General features: G+C 36.1%; 1 protein-coding gene across 6 annotated transcripts in view; it reads right to left on the bottom strand.

The window, feature by feature from the left end:
• Positions 1-25209, bottom strand: part of kek5 (kekkon 5) — a 176315-nt gene that overhangs the window by 110614 nt on the left and 40492 nt on the right. For 4 of the 6 annotated variants that reach the window (XM_064358672.1, XM_015979390.2, XM_064358670.1 and 1 more), the window contains exon 2: positions 15110-15150. The exons of 1 other annotated variant lie outside the window; for it this stretch is intronic. The gene's annotated coding sequence lies outside the window, so the exon portion shown is untranslated. Of the gene's footprint in view, positions 1-15109; positions 15151-25209 lie in introns of those variants that run through there. One more of the 6 variants, XM_064358677.1, reaches the window with a different exon arrangement.

The following is a 25209-nucleotide window of genomic DNA, read 5'->3' on the forward strand; positions in this document are numbered from 1 at the left end:
TAAAATGATTTAATTTAGTTCTTAATTTTTTAGTAGTTATAATCGACCAAAACTTAGATAGAATTCAAACACTTCAAAATGACCAAACGACGATTTAACAGTCTATTGAGAACTCAAAAAATGCACAATAATTATACAGTGTAAAAAATCAAATTTAACAATAAGACAACATGCTAATATTAAAAAAAAACTACTACCCCTACTATAAGTAAAATGAAGCGTAGAATTCACTTGAATAAACTGCTTTGCTCTAAGACATTTAGTTTTCGAGTTATTTAGTTTTTAGTAGAAAACTAAAAATGTCTGTAACCGGAACTTTTGCACCGAGCGGCTCCGGGTTTTCACGAGGCAATAAACAATTTAAAACGTATTCTGATGCTTTTTGATTTTTGCTCTAAGTCTTAAATTTTCCGAGAAAAACGCAAAAATAATACAGTAGACTCCCAATTATCCGAAACGGTTGAGACCAGGCCCATTTCGGATAATCAAAATTTCGGTTAAACCGGAGGTAAAAACAAGAGTTGTAAGAAACTGTTCTAAACGGAAAACATTTTGAATAAACTAATCTAAAATTGAATGTTCAGTTTTACAGTGATAGTGTTTAAAAGTGTGTAAAAAATTAAATAAACCATAACTGTGTGCTCAAATGAACAAGCATAAAACCTCGTTTCGGATAATCGACAGATTTTTTCGGATAAACCGGAATGTAAATTTTTTTAATTTGCTTAGGATAATCCGGGCTTCGGATGAAGCGGTTTCGGATAATCGGGAGTCTACTGTATGTTTTTTTTTTCAATTTTTAAGCGCTGATTACGGAAAAACTTTTAGAGTGAACACACAATATCAAGTAAATAGACTTCTGGACGATACCCCAGAACAATTTAGTTTTCAACCACCATGGCGAAACTAAAGAGCTAGAACAAAAAATAAATTAAGTACTTCAAATTTAAAAAAATTAAAGTGTCCGGATTTTTTTGAGCGGCAGTGTAAAAAGTACAATAAAATATGATGGGTTTTGATTGATTTTGAGACACTTCTCAATTACAGCAAAATTGTTTGAATGGAACCACTATAAATCGATATATACTGATCCTAAAAATCGATTGGCGTCGAAAAAACCCTCAAATTTTTAATAGTTTTCTAGTTATTAAGACCGATAACTTTTACTTATTTCAAATTTAAAATGCCCATGTAACATTTACCCTGAGCAACTTCAGGTTTGGAGCAGTAAGTTTTATAATTTTTGAAACAAAAATATATATATTTTTTTAACTTTTATTAAAAAGATGCACTAAAAAACAAAAAATAATGTTTTTCTATCAGACGACAATATTTTTGCTTACAGGTTTGGATTCAAAAATTCATAAAAGCTTTAGAACTGCTCAACTGAACAAACAAATTCTGTAATAATATTTTCCTCTCATAGAAAAACAGTGCGCTTTTTACACAGACACCGTCACGTCATAATATGTCCAAGATACCGTGTACACTGACCGTTATGTTGGTATAAGTTGCGGTATGTACAAATAGAACATCCTTTTTATCTAAACTAAAACTTTAACACCTTATTTAATCCCTGTAAAGGGCAATTAACTATATAGAACTGCATTCTTAAGCTGGTTACGTAAGTATGCAAAATTTCAATTCATTTGGATAACACGAACCCTCTCAAATTTGACTCGGAAATTATAAAAAAAGTTGGATAAAGCCTTTAAAAAGTGTTCCAATTTTCACTTTTCTCCAATTTTCAAGCGCCGATCTCAATGAACCTAAAGCATCTGGTACAAAAAGTCTTATTTCATCGTAAAGAGGGCCTCAAAATTATTACAAAGCCGTACTTCCTGATCAATTTCAAGCATAGCACCAACGGAATAAAGGACAAGTGCTTCAAAAATCCCTTTAACTAGATTAATTTGGAATTCTTTTTCGCATTATGTTCTGCTTAAACGCAGGATGTCAATCCATTCCACCTGTTCCTTTAATTTTTGTTCTCGTAATTCCCGGCAAAATTCCATTTCGCGTAATAACATTTTTCGTAATTTACTCCCAATTCCCGTTGCTGTTTAAACCGGGCAAAAAATGCCCACTCGTGAAGGAATTAATCCGAGTTAACATTTATCTGACTCACGCAATGAACTTCACTTGACCTGGTGAAGTATATTAGATGTGAAAAACAATTTGTATCACGAGTGAACCTCAATGGCGTAACAAGCGGTCAGGTAATCTCGTAATCCGATTTGAAAAAGCCCCATGCCCCCAGCAACGTATTTCAAAAGGATTAAAATCGAACATTGCATTTACTACCGTTTATTATTTGGTCCAAGACGAAAATTGGTCTGATTGTACAAAGAGGGCCTAATAGCCGAATTCGAATATATAACAGTAATTTGGAGCCGTAACAAGTATAATGTGCCATCGTGAAATTGCGCTATCATGTCCGAACAGGCATTTATTAATTTATGTGTCGTGTACAGAGTCCTAGCTTGGGGACGATTGTATTTGGGGGATGTTAAAGCGTCGAAGCTGAGTCGTCGGTATGTGTATTGGCGTTATTAGCCGGTCACAATGCCGGAAATTAATAATGCCTGGTGGCATAGACGGACTGTCACAAACACGACAGCGAATTTGTGCCACAATTTAGTGATTGTTACGAGTAATAACGAAGAATTCACTTTAGTTAATAATTAAACTGAAATTACGGTTAATCTATAATCTGATCGAGGCGAACAAAACTAATTGTTTCAACACAATACTTTCCATTTTATTCAAAGAAGCGCAATATTAATCAAATAGATTACTTTTGATAAATATTTATACCCCATTATATATTCTTCGTCAACGTTCGATTTAGAGTTTAATAGATATTGATTTAACATTAACTTAGCTATCGTGAACTAAATTATATTAAATTCCTTGGAGGTCGCTTGTTTTTAGCTTTTGCAAAAACGGGGAACCCCCAAAGCTATAATTATGACGAATCTTTCCGGTTTTCCGAATCTGATTTAATTTGCAGATTACTGGATGCACTCCCATCATATTTACAGTTGTGGCGATCCAAAATTTTAAAACAAATATTGATTTTGGATTTTAAAATGATCATGACGTTGAACAAATAGCACCATCGACAAAACTGGCAAAAGAACAATAAAAGTGAGAGAAATGCACCAAATTTCATGAATATTTCACAAGGATCGTATTTACATTTATTATGGCCGGTCGTATAGATTAATGTGTGTAGCCCTGTTAGGTTGAAATTTAGGGTAGCATTATTAGCCAGAAACAATCTATAGCAATTTCGGTTCGATTCCGATGATATTAGGCCATTTATAGGCAGCCGGGTCTCATTTATACATCCGCTGAGAAAAATCAACATCTCTATCACAGTGAAAATGGTTGGAACCACAATAGTCGTTTATCTTGTGTCGCTATCCGAAATTTTCCCCTCGGCCTCATTTTAATACATATGCCGTACAATTAAGAATAATTAAATACCCCCCCTACTTTAATTCGAGTTTCACAAACTCGGTAATTTGCGCAATGCTGAAGCTGCACGTTTTTAAATCCAATTTTGCAAGGCTTTGTTAATTTTTATAGATTAAACAGCCCTTCCATGTTTTGCTTAGGACCAAAAATAACAATCTTATTGTAACCGTAATTGGTTCAAACAATCAGCGCTCATTACCATTTCGGAATCCGTTTTCCGCCATTCAAGCACAAATTGTTATGAAAATGTGGTTATTAATTAAATGCGCATAATCCTTGGGCTCCCCGTGTGTTTGCTCCTACCTGTCATCTAAGATTCGAGCTATTTGTAACAGAAAACAATAATCCGGAGCCGCTCTTGCCACTAATCCTTTTAAAATGTCGTCGAAAGCCAACCGAGCGCCGCTTCATCACACATGAAAATGGATACGTTTCATTAAGTTGTTGACTTGTTTTTAAATCTGTTTACTTTTATGTCGCCAGGGTTGAAATAGAGGTTTCCCGGCCTTAGCCCCTCGCAAAAATGACTCTTCAGCCACTTCCGGAACATTTTTCTATTTGATAGAAAAGTGAGTTTACCCCAAACGCAAAATAGCTCCGTATGCGTATCCGGAATAACTCCCCAAGCTTTGCTTTGTGAATCTGGCACGTAGCCGAGCTAATCAAATTCTTCACGCATACTGAAATTATTAAGGCACGCTTCATATTCGAGTTATCCGAAAATGAGTAGCGACAGCGACGGGATAAGCCCTTCAAGCGCCTCTGACAGATAGTTAAAAGACGCGGAACGCCAGGTACAAGTCGGTAATAATCTCGAGACAGAAAGCTTCAAAGGCCTACGATATTACACGAGATTGGCTACGTGTTAGCTCAGTTCAAAAGGTCGCCAGCGTCGTAAATTTCGTAAATAAGTTTCTCGTATCAGCAACTTTGTCATACTTAATCATTAACAGATTCTTCCGATTCGGGGCTCTTATCACTACCGAAATCCAGACCGGTAATGTAGTTTCCTCCAACACTGCGAAAGCGCTAAATTACCAATGAGAAATCAGTTTAGGCCGATCGCCAAGAGGCGATTAATTATCTTTTTTCCAAGCTGGATCCATGTCGACATGCATTAAATAGCCAACCACAAAAAATTCCAGGAGACTGATTAAGTTGGGACGACTCGTGACGGGCTTTCACTTTGTGGAACTGGCCCACACTTTCATAAATTATAAGAGTTTTTTGGGCAAGAAAGACATTTTTATTCACTTAGATCGGGATTAATAACAGATATCACAAATCGAGTTGTGTCAAGACCGAGAAGAAAATGTTAGATCAATTGGATTTTTTACCCGAAAAAATCGACAAATACTAAACGACTTTACGTAGATCAAACAAGTCGGAATTACTGCGAATTTATCTGATAAAATGTCAATTTCTTGTGGGTTTAAGGCCGAATAAATGGGTTTTCTTGTGTGGGAGACATTATTCACTTTGGTAACACAGTTTCGATTTCACTGAGTCGAGAAGTCAAAACCACATTATCCAAACAAATATTTCGGTCAAGTAGGGGTGCGTTAGATAAATATAGAGTAAATACCTAATACACAGCGTAATATAAAAAAACAAATAAACTATAAAATATTGACAATTAACAATAATGAAATTTATCTTTTAGTTCCTGATTTATTTTATAAGCAGCAATTGTTTTTTATATATTTTTGTGTATTATAATTAGAATAAAAACACATAATATGACTTCTAAACACAAAAAAATAACAAAAAACAATCAAACAAAGCAAGAATGAAAAAAAATAAAGTTCTTTGTGTAATACTCTAATAATTTTTTCCTATTTATTTTATTTTATTTTCTTCTTGTTTTGAATTTGTTTGCTTAATTTTTTTGATTTTTTTATACAGGATCAGGCAACCTTATCGAGCACCTAAGAAAATCGCGATTTCTAATTAAATAATGTACTTACCAAAAAGATAAAAATGTGTACTACCTAAAAGCCAAATTCAAAATGTCAGTTGTCATTTAAAAAAATTAAAAACAACGTATTTACCCAAAAACAAGTGACGTCAGAAATGTCAGTATGGTATCAGAATGTAGCATTCAAAAAAATTAAATTAACTCGTAAAAATAACTCATAACAAAGACATGAATTTTGTGCGTTATTTTTGGTTCAGTCTGCATAATTTTTCGGCATCTTTAAACACTATTTGGCTCAAAAACGAGTTATTCATACAGATATGATCTAATTTGGTCACAAACAAAATTAATCTAAATAAAAAAAATTAAAAAAATGTTTTTCTATCAGAAGAGAATATTTTTGCTTACAAATTAAGATTTTAAAATTTATAAAAACTTTGGGAACAGTGTTTAATTTAAGAAAGCAATTCTGTAATGCAGTACTGTTATGACTTACGACTTATGAATATGATCGTCCCCGAAGCTTTTATAAATTTTAAAATCGTAATTTGTAAGCAAAAATATTCCCCTCTGATAGAAAAACATTATGTTTTTACTTTTTAGTGCATCTTTTAAATAAAAGCTTATTTATAAAAAAACATTTCTTTATTTTTATTTATTTATTGCTTTTTAGCCTTGACTTATTCTAAGCGTTTTTTTCTCTGAGATTTAGTTTCGCCGTATTATTATAACACCTTTGGGGGGTATTTAACCACATAGCATTGCATTGTCACGCAGATTACGTAAGTATGCAAAATTTCAATTCATTGGGACAACGGGCACTCTTTCAAATTTGGCTCCGAAGATATGAAACAGACAGACAGACAACAAAGCAAGTTAAATAAAAGCTTTTAAAAACGAAATGTTGGAGCTGCAAAAAATATAATTTGCTCTGTGAATTTTATATTAGTTCTCCACCTAGTTTTGAACTCACGAGCCGTCACTGTTTCTAACCATCTGTTCTAGTAATTAAAATTTGCGTCCCGTTAAAATTTGTGTTTAAGTGACGCCCCTATTTTAATTAATGAATACGTCATCATTACACAAAACACAATCCTAAGTGATGCCGTCATTATGATAAAGAGACTGACTGCTTTAAAACGTTTAGATCCAACAGTAATTTTACTAATTACTCTTGTATGATCACAAGCTTGCAAATTCGGTGCTAAAACGCAGAGAAATAGAGTTTCCACATTAATTTTAATTAAAAACAAGCATCAAAAATTTTCAATAAAAAAAATAAAGCGAAGAAGGAAACATGCTGGTGAAAAGTGGGCAATATAAGGGCCCTTCCTGGGTCTGAAAGGCGGCCTTTGTTGCAATTTGCCGCCCAGCTCTCCTATCGATGCATCTTTAATATCCCTTCCCGGCAGCTACTTCATAATGCGAAATATCCAGGTAGAAACGGGGCAAGTAAATATAAAGCCCGAAGCAAAAAAGCACGACTGCTTTGCATATCTCAACAGCACAGCGCGGCTCGAAAAAATTGCGCAAAAATTATTCGCATCGAATGTTAGCCCCGCGGTTTATACATAGTCTCGTCCCTTGCAGAAACGCTTACCTTGCGATAAATTTAACGTCGGATGTGTATGAAAATAAATAATGGCTAAACAGCACGGAACGGGAAAATGAAAATAAATTATTTATACATAATTGAGAAAAATCCTTATAGGAAGTGGCGCTTGATTTGGTTTAATTGCCGGCCATAGAGAGTTGCCTGATTTATGGATGAGAAGAGGACGCGTTGAGACCATATGGCACTCGGGTGAAGGGACAAATTTCCGCTTGAGGTGGAAGATACATACATTCGACCCGAATTTTATTTATGGGCTTGCTGTGCGGAATGGAAGGGGAGGAAACAAAAGTCATCTCGATATTTATCATTCGGTTTGTGCGTGAACTGCCAAATAGATGTCTCCGAAAAGCAAATTTCATTAATAGTAAAAACAAGAAATCACAAAAAAAACAACGGGAAATGGCCGACTTCCTTGTCAAAACCCCAGTCATTAACCATCACGAACAGCAGTAAACCCTATTTTGAATAATTATCTGCAGGCCCGATTTAAATATCGTATTTTGTGCAGTCATTGCTGCAAACAGTCTCATAAACAAACAAATTAGCATTATCCGTAACGAAATTACGGATATAACGAGTTTCGCTACAAAACAGACCATCATAAATTCGTAATCGGAAAATTATGCTTCGAGTGTAATTTTCAAATAATATTTCCTCCAAACTGCAACAAATTACGCTCATTCATCTCACACCACCTTTTATCGCATTTATTTACAAATTCCTGTTTAATTACGGGGAGCCGCGGCAACAATAGAAGCCCCCAACGTTATGAAAATCGATAGATACAGAAACTTCCGAATGGGAGAATGGTAATGCACACACCTGGCACTGTACGAAAACTCCAGGTGGGGAAACATAAACCACAAAGCACGGCCTCAAACCAGATCAGGATAACAACGCGGACATCAGGACATTGAAATTTTTAGCGAAAGCAATAAAAACGCCCGCTTACGAGCGTCACTTTACGACGCCTGCAATATTTATGAATACGGAAAAAAATACGTGACGCAAATACGGGAACTATTGTATGTACGACTTCTGTCAGGACCAATTTTAACTCAAATATAAAAACGAATAACCGATACCGAAACCGTTCCCCTAAAAGCCCAACGCAAATGGGGAAGGTCAACGCTAACTTATCGCCCCACACAATCACACGGCGAGATTCGACACACTGATATCCAAAGTGTTTGTTTTGCATTAAAAATACGTTATATTACCGAATAAATTGCTTGTTTATTGAAAATAACTCGTCCAGCGGCTAAATTTTACATTAATATTTTTCCTCAAAAGAAGATAGAAAACTACAGGCTGTCCTGTCTAAACCCCACATTAAAAAATAATTGTGGTTTGTAAAAAATTTCCTACAATGACACAAAAATTATTGAAAATTATCACAGATAGGTATAGGGAATAATAATACAGATGGATGCAGAATAAAATTATCCTCCATCTAGTAAAAAAAATTGGGACATCCCATTTGAAAAAATTAAGTTATAGGTACTTGAAATTGTCCAAACTTAACCTTAAAATTTTTGGGTATATTAACTACATTCTCAATTTTGAACAAATTAAAGAGCAGATATAGGCCTTCTTTTTTAATTCTCTAAATATGATTTCCAAATATCTAAAACTAAGAGAGTTACCAATTTTTCAAGTGACAAGCGTAAATCCAAAAATTTTTTAAAAATCCTAAATATCTCAAAAACGGTTAAATTTAGCTACAGAGAAAGCTGATAAAAACTCCCTTAAAATAACTCAACTAATCCAAAAACGCAGTAAAAACATAGCTTTCCATTTAAAATAATAAAGTTAAAAGCGACTTCCGGTATAACCGAAAGTGCTGCCATCTTGAAAATATTTTCATTGAGCAGAACTTAACGGATTATGACTGAGTACTAACTTTTAGATAAATATCTTTATTAGAACTTTCAATACTTCTAATGTGGGGTTTAGACGAAACAGCCTGTATAAAGTGAGAAAGGTGCACCCTTAGAAGGCTTTTCGCCATAAACAAGAACGCTTGAAGCTCACCGCCTTTTGCATCTTGTCCCATTCTTAAAAGCTTGAAGAAACTGAGTCGAGAATAACTGCAAAAATCCGTACATTTTTCCGAGCAAAAGAGCAAAGACCGTAAGTCGATTCACCCCCGAGTGGTCAGTGCATCCCGTCCAGTTCACGTAATTATTGAAGGAAATTCGTCGGAATTCACGTAAACACGCCACTTGAATTTCCCCACAAACGGCACCGTCAGTTGACGTGGCTAGACTGTTAAAGGGGTCGAGGTGAATACTTGAATAGTGTGAGCTTTTTCACCTATTTTTACAACCGACCACCAGTTAGCGTGACGATTGTTTCCCAGGAAATTCCGGAAAAAATTCGTTTTTAATCAGTTTCGGGGGTTAGTTGAGACAATAAATATAAAACGAACCGCGGCGTGTTTTTAACGAAACTTTTTTATTAAGTATCTGCTTTCACGAGTCTCGGCTAAACTTCCTAAACAACAACTGTAAAATTAATTAAGAATTTTTTCTAGTATTACGCCCCGCTGAAAAGTTTCAAGGGGGAAATCACGCCGTGGTAACCGTCGAATCGTCTCTTGGCGACTCGGTCGCAAGATATTTATCCAGAAATAATTAATATTTGCTAATTAATATGAGCGAAACATGAGGAGGAAATATAATCAATCATGTCATCATGTCAGATTCAGTAAATACATTTCACTGATTAGAGAAACGTGCCGAGTGTAACAACTATCTATGAAAATTAATCAAAGCAGGGTTTTTTATAAACATCTCTTGAAGACAATTACAACTACGTGATTTCAATTCGGAAGTTGTTTTTTCACTCGGCATTCTTCCCGTGTCTACACGTGTTTTCATAAATACAAATGAAGCATGAAACAAACACAATGATCAATTTTCTGTCTGAGATTACCCCGACAGATGTTCGATACACCCGGAACCACCCCACACCTCGAATCAATCATTCAAGGCTCTACATCTAGTCCATCCACTTTATTTTTAAACGACGCTGATATAAGCCTCGTATATTTATTATCAGAGGTTATAAAATCGAAAGCGCCCTCCCATGGCCTATCTAATTACAGAGGTGCCCGATGTCGCAATATGGCCGTAAAAATATGTGATCCAATCCCAATAAAGCATCACCATAAAACGCTATCAAGACGGGGGTCCACAACGCGAAATTAATGGAAAAGCACAGTGTCAAGGCCGCTTTATCTCATCAAAATGGGCGACATTTTGCCACACTAATAGGTTGTTTTGTGCCGGCTTTAATGGAATTGCTGTTGTCCGGCAGCCAGAGCTTAAAAACGTTGGCCCATGCGGACGATATCGTATATCGCTCGGCCTGGACCATATATCGGGACTGTTGATTACGAACTAAAAGCATTATCGACCGCCGAATGACTTGCCAAACGATTTCTCTATCAAAAATAACACAAGAGCTTTCTGTCTCCATCGACCCCAAACACGCAATGAAAAAATTCAACGATTCCGGAAGACAATTTAAAAATGGAAATCACACTTCTTGTACAGATTCGCTCGCTCGGTGCTAAAAAATGCATGAAAACGTCACTTCCATGACGTAAGTGGAATATTAGAGTGCTACTAAAAACATACAGAATGATGTGCTGTCTAAGTGTATCGATCATGGGTAAAAGAAAAGGCAAAAAATGACAGCTCAAACACATTTTACTATAAAGTAGTTATAAATTAATTAGGAAAGACGTCACGTTTTTGGAAAAAAATCTTAAAACGGAATTAGGATTAGAACAGACTATTAAGTGAAATTGTGTTGGTATTTCACCACTTCAAAAGGTGCAGACGATACAAAGCAACTTTGAAAAATAGTTTTTCGAGTGTCTACATTCGGATTAAATTAGAAATTTCAATTTGAATGAGATTCCAAGCGAGTGAGCACTGCCTTAGAATGACCGCTTTTGCCGGCACTTACCTACAAAGTCTAAAATAGTGAACAGAGAGAATCTGGCTATATCTCAACTCACTTTAGTTCTTACAAAAGCGGTGTTCTAAAAATCACGTCTACAGTTCATTCCAGGCATTAATAGTCTTCGATAATTTACGACGCACCATTTCCTATCCGATTTATTGTAAATGGCTGTACTATCTATTTTTTACTTCTTTTAATCTGAGTAATAATCGATAAAAAATCGGTCTACAAGACAAGCGAGAATTTTTTGTAATTTTCATGTCGTAGTTTGAAATACTTAATTATGCTAAAAGTGATAATAAATAATTACCACGTGCAGTAATGCATTATCCTCCCTGTAATTAACGAGTGTGGGAGCTACTGATCAATTTCGAGATCTGTTTGCCTTTAATTTCTGTGTCAATTACGTGCTCTGCTAAATATGAGGTTGTTTGCCTTGCGTTATTAGTTATTTACTGCAATAATTGCATAGCAAATATATTCTATTTAGTCTCGGATGGGATGAGAACTTGAACAGAGCCAGGCCCCATTATTGATACAAATCCGAAAATAAATCTTAATAAAAGTTTCGAGTTCCGTGATGAAAAAACTTTCCCGAATGTTTATAAAGATGTCGACGTTATTAAAATTCGGTGTTTCCCGGATTGATCTGTAGCAAAGTTGGAAAGATTTGGCGCAATTTGTCCACGTCAGGGCAATAAATCAAAAAGCTGTGGATTAGGTGCGTCGGGCAGAAGACATTATCTAAACATATTATTGAGGAAGAGTTTGAGAAATGGCAAAGTTGGAAAAGTTCATTCTTTCATGTTTATTCCCGGCAGTGTTCTATATTAGGTCCGTATCTCCGACTGAAATCTCGCTCATCAAATTCTCGGTCAAGCCGGCAATTCCGGGCGATTCCGGAGAGACCTCGGACCTCGCAAAAGCGCCGACCCCCACTCGAGAAAACTGCTTTTCCGGAACCCGCACTTTATTTCCTTTATTTACAAACGACTAACTGAACACCGTTTACCGCGTAATCAAAGTGGAGTGCACATGCAGAAAGAACAAGGCCACGAATTTCCCAACGATCGTAAAATTTCAAAATACAACCACTAAAGGTAATGCGAAGTTAATAAACCGAAAGAGGCCGCGACACGACGCGAAATCATCATAAAAAGAAATACTCAATGGGGTGGAAAAAGTGCGAAACGGCTACAACAAATTACCGCACGACAAACATAAACCTTAAGAAAATTACCAGCGAAGCACGTTCGAGGCTTACATCATCTTTCTAGAGTTGGCTCATTTAAATGAGAAGAACTTTTAATTGACCCTCATTGTAGTGTTTGAACTCGGTTGACCCTACAGGGTGGATGCACATCTAACTACGATCGAAACCATTTCACATTTTAGACAGCGCGATTCATCAACTAACCATAATTAAAATTAATACCTGAACAAAACACTCCAATATTCAAAGACACTCACTCACTCAACTCAAATTGCAAATAAAATGATTAAACAGAGGTTAATTACAACCACCACATAGTGCTCAAAATTCGTAATACAATATGAGTACAGCTACAGTTCCACAAAGTATTGTTATTGCAATTACAGCAATGATAATAGTGTGGTAAGAGAACATTAAAAGTTCGCTCTCGTTGCGTTACAGCTTATTTAGTGGAATGCACTCAAAACTTCACAAGTTTTACGTAAATGAGTCTCGGCACCAGACTTATAATTATTGTAATCATTATAAATTAACATTCCATGTATTCTAATTACATGCAAAAATGATAAATACGACAAGTCAAGAGTATGGCCGACCTCCCCACCTTACTGAAAAATAAACATAAAAGACAGTTTTTTCATTCCATTAGTCAAATTAGTTAACTTTTCCATTAACCAAGTTATAAAAACAGTAATTTGTATGTTTGTATATTTAATAAACCCACATACACATAAAAACGTTTGTAAATCATTGAAATTAATTAGTGTGGAATATGGTTATCAGCAATCAGTAAAGTAAAAACTCTCTATTATAACTTAATTGGCGTAATAACATGGAAAAAAATTCAATTATTGACTTCCCCTCAGCCGAAAGAAATACGTAATGCATACAAAATATATATCATTTTCCCCCTATTTCTTGAATTGAAAGTATCAATTCTTCCCCTTACAAAAAATATCATTGCATTTACAGTTATGGAAATTTTTATTGCACTGCAGCAACAGTTTTTCCCACACAAAATTTCCTGCTCCCCCTTGAGACAAAATAATAACAATCCCATGAATATAAAAAACTCGTAGTTCTGCTTTTACAAATTTTATTTTTAAAATTCGAATCTTCTAATTCATTAGTTAGAGAACTGATCCCAATTCGGTGAAGTGAATTAGGGAGATATTTACCACAGCACCTTCCCATTGGCCAAATTGCCCCAACCCTTCAACTGCGGCAAATTGCTTCTACTATTCCATTACTCATGAAACTTTGTTGTGTAGCAAATAATTCATAATAGCCAATTCGTAAATAAGTAAATTAAACGGGTCCTTACAACAATGAGTTTCTTTTTTAAAATATTCAAATCAAGTAATTGATTACCATAATCAATATTATAAGAGCAGATCATTTCCCTATTGCTTTTCTTCCACAAGCGCATTTAGTGAAATTTGTTTTAACTTTACCCAATTAGAGCTTATTGTTGACTTTAAAAAAGTTCAAAGCAATCGAGATTACACGTTAAGCTAATAAGAAACGAGGTTTATTAAAAAAGTTAAATTATAATTCTATTGGAATTTTAAAAAAGTGGCAAACAGTTTTATCTCAACCTAACCCAGTGAGTTAAATAAATATTACATCGGGACGTCTCTTTCGGTTCAAAAACGTCGCTAGTATAATTCATTCATACCAAAAAAACATAAATAATTTAGACGACAAAGCTTGCATTGTCATTGTAAAACTTAATGAATTATCGAAATAGAGTGCTACAATTTGGAACACAAAATCGATCTGTGCCATTTTTGGCCGTCGCTGAATTCTGGCAAAGCATAAACGTTCTGAAGCCGGAACAAAATGCTTTTAAGATGTTGGTAACAATTCCACATGAGATAAAATTGTGTTTCTGCAGCACAAAGCGGCGCAAAGTTCTTTGAATGAATTTCACTTATCTCGAAGCCTGAAATTAATGTTTCATACAACACGAAATATAGTTTCTGTTGCAGGTCGGGTGAAACGGAAATATCGCCATTTCGACAATTGTCGAGAAGCAAGGTAGTTCCCCGAGTAATTTAGTACTTGTTAGTGGCGCACCTATCATGTGCTCAGACACATAATATAATAGACTTGTGATGACTTTAGGAACGTAACGACAGTCGTCATTTCCTGGGGAGATTTACCATTTCCATTTAAACACAAACTAGCGACGGTTATTTACAAACGGAGGTGACGCTTGCTCGCTTGCCTCAAACATAATTATTACGCCCTTGGCGGCTCCCAAACCAGATGTGTACAAAGCGAGAAAACTTTTCAGGTTATCCACCGATTACTAAATTGCATCTTTAAACAAACACAAAGACACCGACGCTATACAGACTCACAATATTGCTAAAACCTTCGCACTAATTCACCCGGCGCATCCACCATTTTTGTCCCAACCATTCTTATAAACAAATCAACAAAAAACATTTCATTTCTTGTCAACAGGTACAAGTGTACTTTTAGATAATTCGTTTTAAACAAGCAAATCTCGAAAAACCGCTCTATCACGGTTTGGGCGTTGAGTCAATCAATAACCGAGCGCATAATGTTTCCGAATTTTGAGAATAGCGACCACAATCCGTCCAACCGTAGCAATAAAAGATAAGTTGCGTGGAATCGGGCAGTTTAACCAGGCATGAATTTTTAACTTAATCACGAAACGGCGCCGAGTTCGAACGCGGACGGGACCGAGGGGCACGATAAACCATATCAATAATGCATAATGCATGAAAAACCGATGTATTAAAACATGTATTTGGTGTGGAGACGATCCGGCAAAATACAGGCAGGTCAGCGCTGAAATCGCAATATCAAAGTCTTTTTGCCCACCTGTTACGCACCTGATATTAAAAATAACCCGAAGAAAAATCAAACTCACCTTCAACTGATAACCCCAGACAACGATCGCATTGATAACTCCTGAAACAAATAAAAAATACAATCTTCCAAACGTATAACGCGACGTGGTACGAATAAAATATATTGGCAATCTTTAGATAAACGGATTTTGGATGGACACAAGATAACCTTTAAACGATGCAAAACGGCTGAATGGCCGTTTTATCAAGACGAAGGAAATTCGATACTTGGCTGAAAGCACTCATCTGAAAAAATCCATATCGTACCATAAACCCCTTAAATATAATGTACCCCCATTTGCCTAAAAACAGCGCTCGCCCGGCGCATCCACCAATTTTCACAACGACACCAAACTTCATTATTTCAAAAATACTAAAAATAAATAAAAAGTATTGGCCCTAAAATGCCCCATCCTATTTAATTCTCACTCCTTTAACCGCATTAATGTCAGAGACCAATTCTAAAGTGGTGAGGCGGAGCTAAAAATCGAATTATTTTTACTTCAGCTCTGATACGATTCTTCGGAGACTCATTAATTTTGCTTTACGATTTCAAATAAGGTTTATAGCTCGTCCTCACATAAAAATTGCAACTGTCGCTGCTGCTAAAATATGCCCATAGATAAAGACAGTCGTTAATACAGTAAATGAAAATAAAAAATAGTAATTACAATTTTTAGTTCCTGAGAAGTAATAACGACGTTATGATGCAAAAGAGTAGATATTATGATTCAAGTTTAATGCTACACAAAAAGCACAATCAATTTTAGGCAAGTTTTGTCATTCGAATAAAGCAAAGAAAACAGTTAGGAAACCCTGCATTGGCAGACCACCCACTTGCAGGCCTACAAAGCGTTGCGAGTTAGGCAAATAACATCAAAATAGCTTTTGTATTTTGGAAACACATTCTCAATAGTGAAAATACGCAAACAATGAAAATACCATTCTGTATTAAATCTGATTTGGAATATTTGAATGTACGAATTTGCGGGAATAAATCACATCGTTCAGAGTGACCGCCATAAAACAAAGCATTCCTTGGGGACAAAGAAAGTCCCGACGTCGATGCAAAATTACGCAGATTTCCGAATTATCTCAAATCTGACAATAACGAGTCTGATAAAATCCCCCGATGCAACAATTGACAGTGAGTAGTCGAGAGCTGAATAATTCATTACCATCAACTACACGGTGTTCATTTTCTTCATCTCTCACTCGAGTCATTTTTCCCGAAATGAAAACGGTAATTTCACAGCAGCTGGTAGAGGTGTCCGCGCAATATGCGTGTTTAATGCGACTTGAGAATCGAGGGTATCGCGATAACACTAAAATTTCAATTAAGATACTAGCCAAGTCGGGTCTCACAAGGTTGATTTGCAGATACGGGGCGAAATATAGCCAACAAGACTTGAGAGATTAAAAATTTGCTATAACCCTTGTGTAAACTAATAATTCTAACACGAACAAAAATTTTGTTTTAAAAATGTCTTAGAAATAAAGTAGTTTAAACTTTGGCATTAATTTCAGTATGCAACGGTAATTTGCAGGAAGTTGGTGGAATATTTGATGCACCGGCAAGTGAAGTTCGGAAAGTTGTAAACTCGTCTGACACCCGCCACATAAATTACATCGAAAAGATTGTGGGTGTATTAAAAAGCAAACTCTAAATTTTTTCCCTATAACCTGTCAGATTTATTATAGTGCAAACAAACGTACATGGCAGAGAAGGGAAATTATAACTCGAAAAAGCAAAGAAGCAAGTCGTAATGAAACGTGACAGCTAATATTCGAGGTAATGTCTTTGCCTCAGCTACACGAGTTGTTTATTTTGCCGAAAGTTTCGCAAAGGGTAGAGTTATTTAAGTTGGGAGCCACCTCTGTGTCTAATTGTGATTTAATTTGGAAGTATTCCACACTTTCCATATGCGTGCCACATTTAATTACGTACACCTTCCACATGAAAGGGAATTTCGTCGCAAAAAAGCCGTATCTGTTGCTCGCTTAAAATCAACACCCTTGCGGTGCATCTTAATTGAGTGGGAAATTGCTCTTTTGCACGCTTTGATGCAACACCAGCGCGTCGATACAAGTTCAAAGTAAACATCGCCGGAATCGATCAATTATTTAAATCGTCGAAGAGCTTCTTTCGTCATTTTTCGCCGACAATATATCTCGTGTGACACATATGAACACCGTGACGGCGATATGGCGGAATTTGCAATAAAGATTCCGTCCATAACCAGAACAATGCGTTTGTCAGATCTACACCTGTTCAAGCGACAACAGTCATTTGTCTTCGGGCTGGGCTTTGATCATTTAAACATGACAGTTATGTTTGGTCACGTCGTTAGGGCTCTCTTCGGATACCCTCCGGTCTCATTACAAGACCGTCTATGACGTCACGACAATCACCTGCATCCATAACTCGATCTACATACCATAAACGGCCACATCCTGGCCTAAATGACGTCTGGACATGGCTCGAAGGACTTCCTCTGTCACCGTGTGATAGAAATCCGCACGTTGCTCACGCTCCAAATCAAATTATCGCGACCGCGTGCGTCTGTATCGCTCTAATTTCTTGTGGGGATTGAGTTAATTGAGAAAGTTTCATATCAATTTTAATCCCGAGTTTCTTTGCTCGCGTGTGCACAATTCCAGATTTGTATTTGCATTCCGGCGGCAAAAAATCAAACAACACAAGTAAAAGCTCCTTGATAATTGTCGCCACTTGAGCATTACTTGTTGAGTTGGCTGGACACAGGAAGAAAAACATTGAAATTCGGAAGTTGTCCAACACGGAAGCACATTATTTTCTTAGCGAGAGTTGCCGGAAAGTTCAGGAACTAACGATATGTGATCTCTCGGTTTATTTCATGAGAATTAACGAGACCAAGGAGTCGTGGAATTGTATGTAAACCATTTGAAATAAATAATTTGGGAGAATTTGGCGAAAAGTGCTTTTTATGAGAGCAATGGGGTGAGCAAGAATGCCGCCTTTGAGAGTTTTAAGAAGGAAAGGATGATAGTCATCCCTCACGCTTCAAATACGATGTGGTAAAACATCACCTTGAGGAATCCACTCCGTAAAAAAGCTACAAGCGAGAATTATGTAGAAGAAGTTAGCCACACAAAAGCGTGGGATCATTTTGCCTGCACCCTTTACGTTCCAGTCAATTTTCCATAAATCTGAAACCCATCTATTTGAGAGCTAAACCATCCATTACCCAACGGTGTGAAAATTCAATGTACGTAAAAGGATGATGTACTTTAAAATCGCATCAAGTTGAAGCTTTAGCATCAAATTCCAATTTCTCTTTAATTAAAACAGCGCAAATAAGGCATTATTAATAATTTATTGCTATAGTTTAATTTAAATTCCGGTTTAAATCCCGTGAAATACAACAATTTCATTATTTCGCGTCAACAATTAAAATCAAAAATACCATCCGAATATAAATAAAGCTTCAATAACACTAAATGTGTTTAACAAGAGGCTCATCATAGTGCAATGGTCACGAAAGGAATTTGTTTGTTTAGGTCGCACCAACAAACACAGACATAGAGATATCACGTAGCTTATTGGTCATAATTAATTAAAGCAGAGTCGCTATTCCGCACCCAAAATACACCGGCAATGAAAACACGTGCTTATCTTCAAAACCCCGCGTTCAAAAAGAAACGAGATTACACTAAGTAGAAGAGATGGGAGGGAAGTTTGCCCGCCTATTTCGTGTAACCGTGTCTACATAAATTAACATATTCCACGGCTGAACAAGTGGATTTTTTCAAACCAAAGTTCACGCAAAAATCGTCAAAGTCAAGGCCATAAACCTGACCCAAAATTGGCTCACACAGGAGGCCCCCAGCAAAAGCACTACTACACAAATAATTAATGGTTTTGCATAATGGATTTTTATTATTACTCAGTCAAAGCTAAAAATTCCATTTTATAAACACTGTGCTCTATCGAACACGTAGTTGAATTGTGCGAAATTGTAGGTTCAAAAAACCTATGTAAAATATTTGAATGTCAAATAATTTATACCAAGTCAATCAAACATTGTTTCAACTCAAAAGATAAATGCTGGAATGGTAGGAAGTATTGAATGGTACGAATAAAAACATAACTCCTCTTTCCTGAACATGAAACAGCCTCATCACTGCAATAAATATGAAATATTACCATTTAACTTTTCCAAACATGAACGGAAGGCAATATTTGTTTTGAGCATAAAAACCGCAACCGAAATGAAAAAAGTTTCGATGGTTTATTGATAAATTCGTCGAGTGATGAGACCTTATCAGTTATCACTCTCGTCGAGAAGGACCGTCCAATTAAAACACAAACAACAAAACGCTACACTCCGGGGACCCCGGGAGAATACATTAGGGCTGCTTTTATTGGGATGGAGATCCCTGGCGGGGAAGTAATCACTTCCGGAGGAACCCCGCGGGTACCGCGCATTGAACCCCATCGAACGCCACTGGAACACACACCTACGCCGCCTTCCATAAAGTAGCGAACCTCCAGAGACGGGCGACGTGCTTGTATGCCACCTAAAACCCATGAACTTTGAGGCTATATAAGATTTTGCAAGGTTGTATCGACCACGTCTTCCATCATTTCTAAAATATGACATCTTTTAAGATATCTCCTGAATGCATCTAAATGATTGATGCAGCTCCGATACGTCGCATTAGTTACCGTCTCAATCCCCCAAGTTGGCCTAATTGAAATTTAAAAATTTAAAGCATCCTTAAATCAATAATCCCGGCTCGTGCAATTTTAACCAGACAAGTCGCAAGCAAGCTGTAACGTGTCAATTAGTCTTTCTAGATTACTTACTTATTTTACATAAAACCCGAAAAAAGCTCTTTAAGTAATTAACAGCCGCCGTAAGTAAATAAACAAAAAGAAATTTAGTTTAGAAACGTTCCAAATCAAATAAAACGATGAACGATGACGCTAAGCCGATCCCCAGCGACTTGCCTTCTCGGCTAGGTCTCCTCCCGACTATTAGAATTTTAAAAACGCGAAATGTATGCACACTGCTCCCTAGTAAACGACGTCTCAGCGTTTTTTACTCTTTGGCGATGGAATTCGCTGCAAACTCCATCCCCAGCTTATGTTATATAAATGACATGTAGTGAAAAGCGTGCACCATGTAAATATGTCGAGTGTATTAGTCCCGGTCCGAAAACCACGTACACAGACCCGCCACCGCAATCTAGTTGAAATTCACAACGATCAAAAGCAATACGTTAGGAGGAGAGTTTCGGGATTAACACTGAAGACGCGACATCGCTAACCCTTCGGATAGATTTATTAAAAAGAAAGGAAACGCGGACGAAGAGCTGGAGCCGTGTAAGGAATATATACTGCGCCGACAAAAAAAAACTCAACACGTGGGCTTTTCTATTAGGTTTTTTAGGCCATTTGTCACCAAGATTGGTTTTAGAAATGGAGTGCTTTTAAAAGCGACGCATCCGCAAAAAATATCCGGGCCTGATTTGCATAAATCGAAAACCATACCCTCTAAATCCCAGCCGGACGTTTCTTGCGCAAACACGAATGGTCCCGAAGTCGAGACAACTCGAAACAAAACGAAAAAATCTCCGTGTGCGATAATTAGCGCATCGAAAAACTTTGGAAACTCACTCGACAAAGTTCCGTGTTGATTTTAGACTGCATGACCCTCTCCCGGCAAAAAATAATAATTGCCGAGAAGATGCAAGAAAGTTGGAGTAGAGGCGGCAGAAAAGTTTAATTAATATTGACTTTTGCAAGACCTGAATGAAAATCCCTTTGCTAGGGTTTATGGGATGATGGTCTGAAGTTTGGTGTTCCGGCGATATGGATTTTAATATTGCAAAGGGAGGTGTAAGCTTTTTTATCGATTGACAAAGCAGATACCGAACTTGGGCTTATTACTTCAGGTAACATTATATTGAAGAATCCAACCAGGCAACAGGAGTAAACAGCCGCAAGGCGTGCAGATAACAATCGTTTCGTCGTGATTCAATCCCGCGATATATTTTTTTCATCCTCACGTTCACAATTCATTGTTCTTGGAGAGCGCTAGAATCAAGCCATTTTTATTTCCCGATCCTTTTAACGAAGAAATGTTGGTATTGGCCCATCGACTTTATGCGAAAAAGTTGAGCCGGTGAACATCTGGAGCCGCCAATTGCCGTTTACATTGCAAACCCCTTAGTTTTACTTACGAACACATTAGACTTTAATATCTATTCAGGACGGCGTGCGAATCGATATTAAGCCACAACCGCGAGACGTCGGAGATAAATTCGTACAAAAGAATTCACTTTTATGAATTTCCCCCTTTCATACTTGTGTACCACTCATCGATATGAACCAAATCGGAAATTGCGACTTTGCATAATTACATAATGAAACATGACACAAATTACAGCTAAATTCACTGACCACCGGGCGCCGAGGACAAGATTAATTATTTCAGAACGTCACACAACGTCAAAATAAAACGAATTTATCACGCACACCAGAGAGCGTCTATTAAAAATCAAACTGAATTAATACAGTAATTCCATTATGGACTTATCGCAGAGACACCGACTCCCAGAGCAAATTCAATTTCCATAAGAAGAATTCAAATTGCGACGCAACTTTTTTTTATTACAGCCTTTCATCAAACAAAAAATTAATTAATTTCGCCAACGTTTAGGTGCACACATGTGCGGAGTCTATGTCCCATGAAACCTATTTAATTAAACAAAACATGGACTAATTAAATCGTATATCTGAAGCGAACCAGCTTTTGTCATTTTTACTGTCAATTCCCAAATTTTATTTATACAAAAATATGGACCAAAGGAAACACAAATAAACAAAATAGAATTAATTCGTTGTTTTTCATATCGCCCAAATAAATTAAATTATTTCAAACAAAAGAATACATAATTACCTGCCTTCAGTTTTAATTACGTATTATGAAAAGGTCAGGACAATTTCCCGGCAATAAAAAATATTTTATCCGCAAACATCACCAAACTTTTGTGATTGAATGTCACAGGTAAAATATTTACAATGTGTTTTTAAATTCTTCTTATCTAGTTAACTTCGAAATTAGTTTACATGTAAAAAAAAATGTGCCGCTCTGTGTCATTAAATGTCAAATCTGTCGTGAAATTCAATTAATTTATTTTTTCGTGTACCATTTATTAGTTTCGGCATTGATGAATTATTTTATTTAATAAAGGATGGATTAGTGGACGCCATTAATATGTACACTCTTTTTCAATAACTGTTTTTGAGATTTTGATGTTTTGATGATACGAGTATTTTGATATAAACAACCAGTTTATTTTCATACAAATAAAAAAACAATCATGACTAACAATATACATTTAATAATCCATAATTATTTTTGGTTATTTATAACAATATTATTAATAAAACAATTGAACAAATTTAAGAATTGAAAGAGTTTAAAAATAGTCTATCTCGAGAACAAACAAAAGATGAAGGTATGTTATAAAGTCTCATCTTTGTTGATGCGATGGAAAAGGTAAAATTGTATTTGATTCGTAATTGATTTCTAATTTTGTCACAAAAAAAGAGTTTACGGTTAACGAAAAAATATTGTAATAAACTCGTTTGTTAATAGGCAATTAATAAACTCAACTATTTCTCAAACGAAACTTTAATAAACGAAACTCAAACAGTTTCGTTTATTAACCGCCTTCATTAACAAACTAGTTTATATTAACTATTAAAAATTTCGTTAAAAAGCACCTAAATTGTTACACTGCGCACGAAAACACTTTTATTATCGAAGTTTATTTCCGAATTGGAGACTTAATAAATTGAAAATGGTAATATTCGATGTCTAAATGCCCGTCATTAGTTCTATAAAACGGCATTTTCTGATTTTACATGAGAAATACACAGATGATTAAATGAAAATCACTTTAACACTTCTCAGACATTTGGTTTTAAGCTAAAGCTTTTTGTACTTTTAGCTGTTATCATGACTTTTACCATTGTTACTTTCTTATGTCTTTCATTGATGCGCTGGTGAAATAATGATTTCCTTATTCGGAGATAAAATTAACTAGACGCCCTCTGGTGATGGCTTTTGAACTACGTCGAAAACAGTAACGAAATTTTCGTAATTCCACATTTAAGAATTGTTTAACAACGTTCGTTTCTTGTACCAAATATACAATAGTTATTCCGCATAGGCAGTGTAAAGCCTGAAAATTCTTACAACGCTCAAAATATTCGAATAAACATTTTTTCGCCATTTATGGTTACTGTTTTCAGCGTTGCTCAGAGGCGCCCCCAACAGTAATTTTACTTCCGAATTGTGAAACGGAAGAGGTTGCACGAGTAACATTAAAAAATACTCAACACATTTGAAAATCTGAACATAAATTCCGAGACTAATTTTTGATATTATAAGCAATATTATGGTAATGAACTAAGTGCAAAGCTTCCTGATTCTTTTGTCATTTACCTATTAATTAGTGTTGCTCGAAATTGCTTTTTACTCTTTATCAATACGTTTGCAGCTTCCCTGCATAAACTATCACATTTACCCCCTAAAATAATATACTATTTTTACAAAAAGTTTATTAACTTGCAAAGTTTAATATAAACGAGATATCCAAACCAGTAAACATCATGTCTAATTTTATCCTTCCATAACATAGAAATTTGATATAAAATTAATTTTAGTAGTTACAAAGTTTATGTTAGCTGAGTCCTTTTTGCTTTATTTATAAATAACTTCCGCTACCAGCTTATTTTTGATTGACAGATTTAATAAATCCTGTACGAGTCCAATATCCTAATTACAAAAACGGAATCGAGGAAGCTCACAAGCTTGTCATTGAAAGCATCCATACAAAATCCGCATCGATCTTATAAAAGGAAGTATTGAAAAAACGTGATTTTAGACTTAATCCAAGTGGTGAATATTACATGAAAATAGAGCCACAAAACACTTGCCAACATTAAGTAACGTCAAGGAACCCAATCTTGAAAGTTAATTACTATTTTTTATGAATATTTAATTGCATTCTTGCGTCTCCGAATGATTTAAATCGTGAACAACTGGTTTAATTTAAAATGCATTTGGTGGATGCGCCGGGACTAAAAGCAAACCCACTTTTTATCTCTGATAGGCATTTAATTTCGCGTGTCTCAAGGCAGCCAACTGATACCTAATTAGGCCTGCAGTTCCGACAATAGTCCACCAGATACACCATTAACACGCAAACTTCCGACTAACTTCTCCTGTCTTGAGAGGACGCGCAAAACCCCATGGCAAACATCCTGACACGAACGTCAGACGTATAATTAATTCCCAAGAAGAAATGATCATCGGAGCAATTAGCAATTAAAAATTTATCCAGGACAAGGCAAGAAATGTTCAATTTTCTTTTGGAAATCAGTGTATTTGTCGATCGCGATTTAAATTTTCAAATACAGACAATGCCGACATCTGAAGGTACTTAGACTGAATGAATATTTCAACGTTTCAGATGCAAATTGAAAGCTACCCCCATCGTTTTGGTTACAGTGTAGAATGTCTCGAAAATGAGACGCTGCAAGACGAACAAAAATATTTTCTTGCACAGTTATCGATCATCTGCCATATAATTTCCAAGAACGTGGCGCAACTGTCGCTCTTGTTCATCATCAAGCCCTTCGTTCGGGTAACAAGCTTTCCGCGCGCATTAATGCCTGCTTTTAAGGGATATTGCGTTCTACTGTGCAGTTTGCAGAGCTAATCTCATTGACCGTTGCTGGCCCTCGAAGTGATTTGATACGTCAGCCGCAAAATGAGCTCTCATCTCAGTCATTCGCTCACACGGAAGAAAAGAAAATTATAAGATACTCTAACCTCTGCTCCTTTTCCGCTCATTTATCTCAACGTTCGCTTGTAATCTAACACATTTGATGCAACCACGACAAAATGCCAAGACCGGGAATTAAATTTTATCGCGATGCTCGCGCCAAGAAACAAGATCCCATTAACGGGAATCACCCTCACTCATGTCCGACATGCTCCAGCCCAACTAACTTTTCACATTGCGAGATAAAAGCGGCATTAACATAACCGCAACTATC

This window comes from Tribolium castaneum, chromosome 9 (genome assembly GCF_031307605.1).
Source record: "Tribolium castaneum strain GA2 chromosome 9, icTriCast1.1, whole genome shotgun sequence".
Taxonomy (NCBI): domain Eukaryota; kingdom Metazoa; phylum Arthropoda; class Insecta; order Coleoptera; family Tenebrionidae; genus Tribolium; species Tribolium castaneum.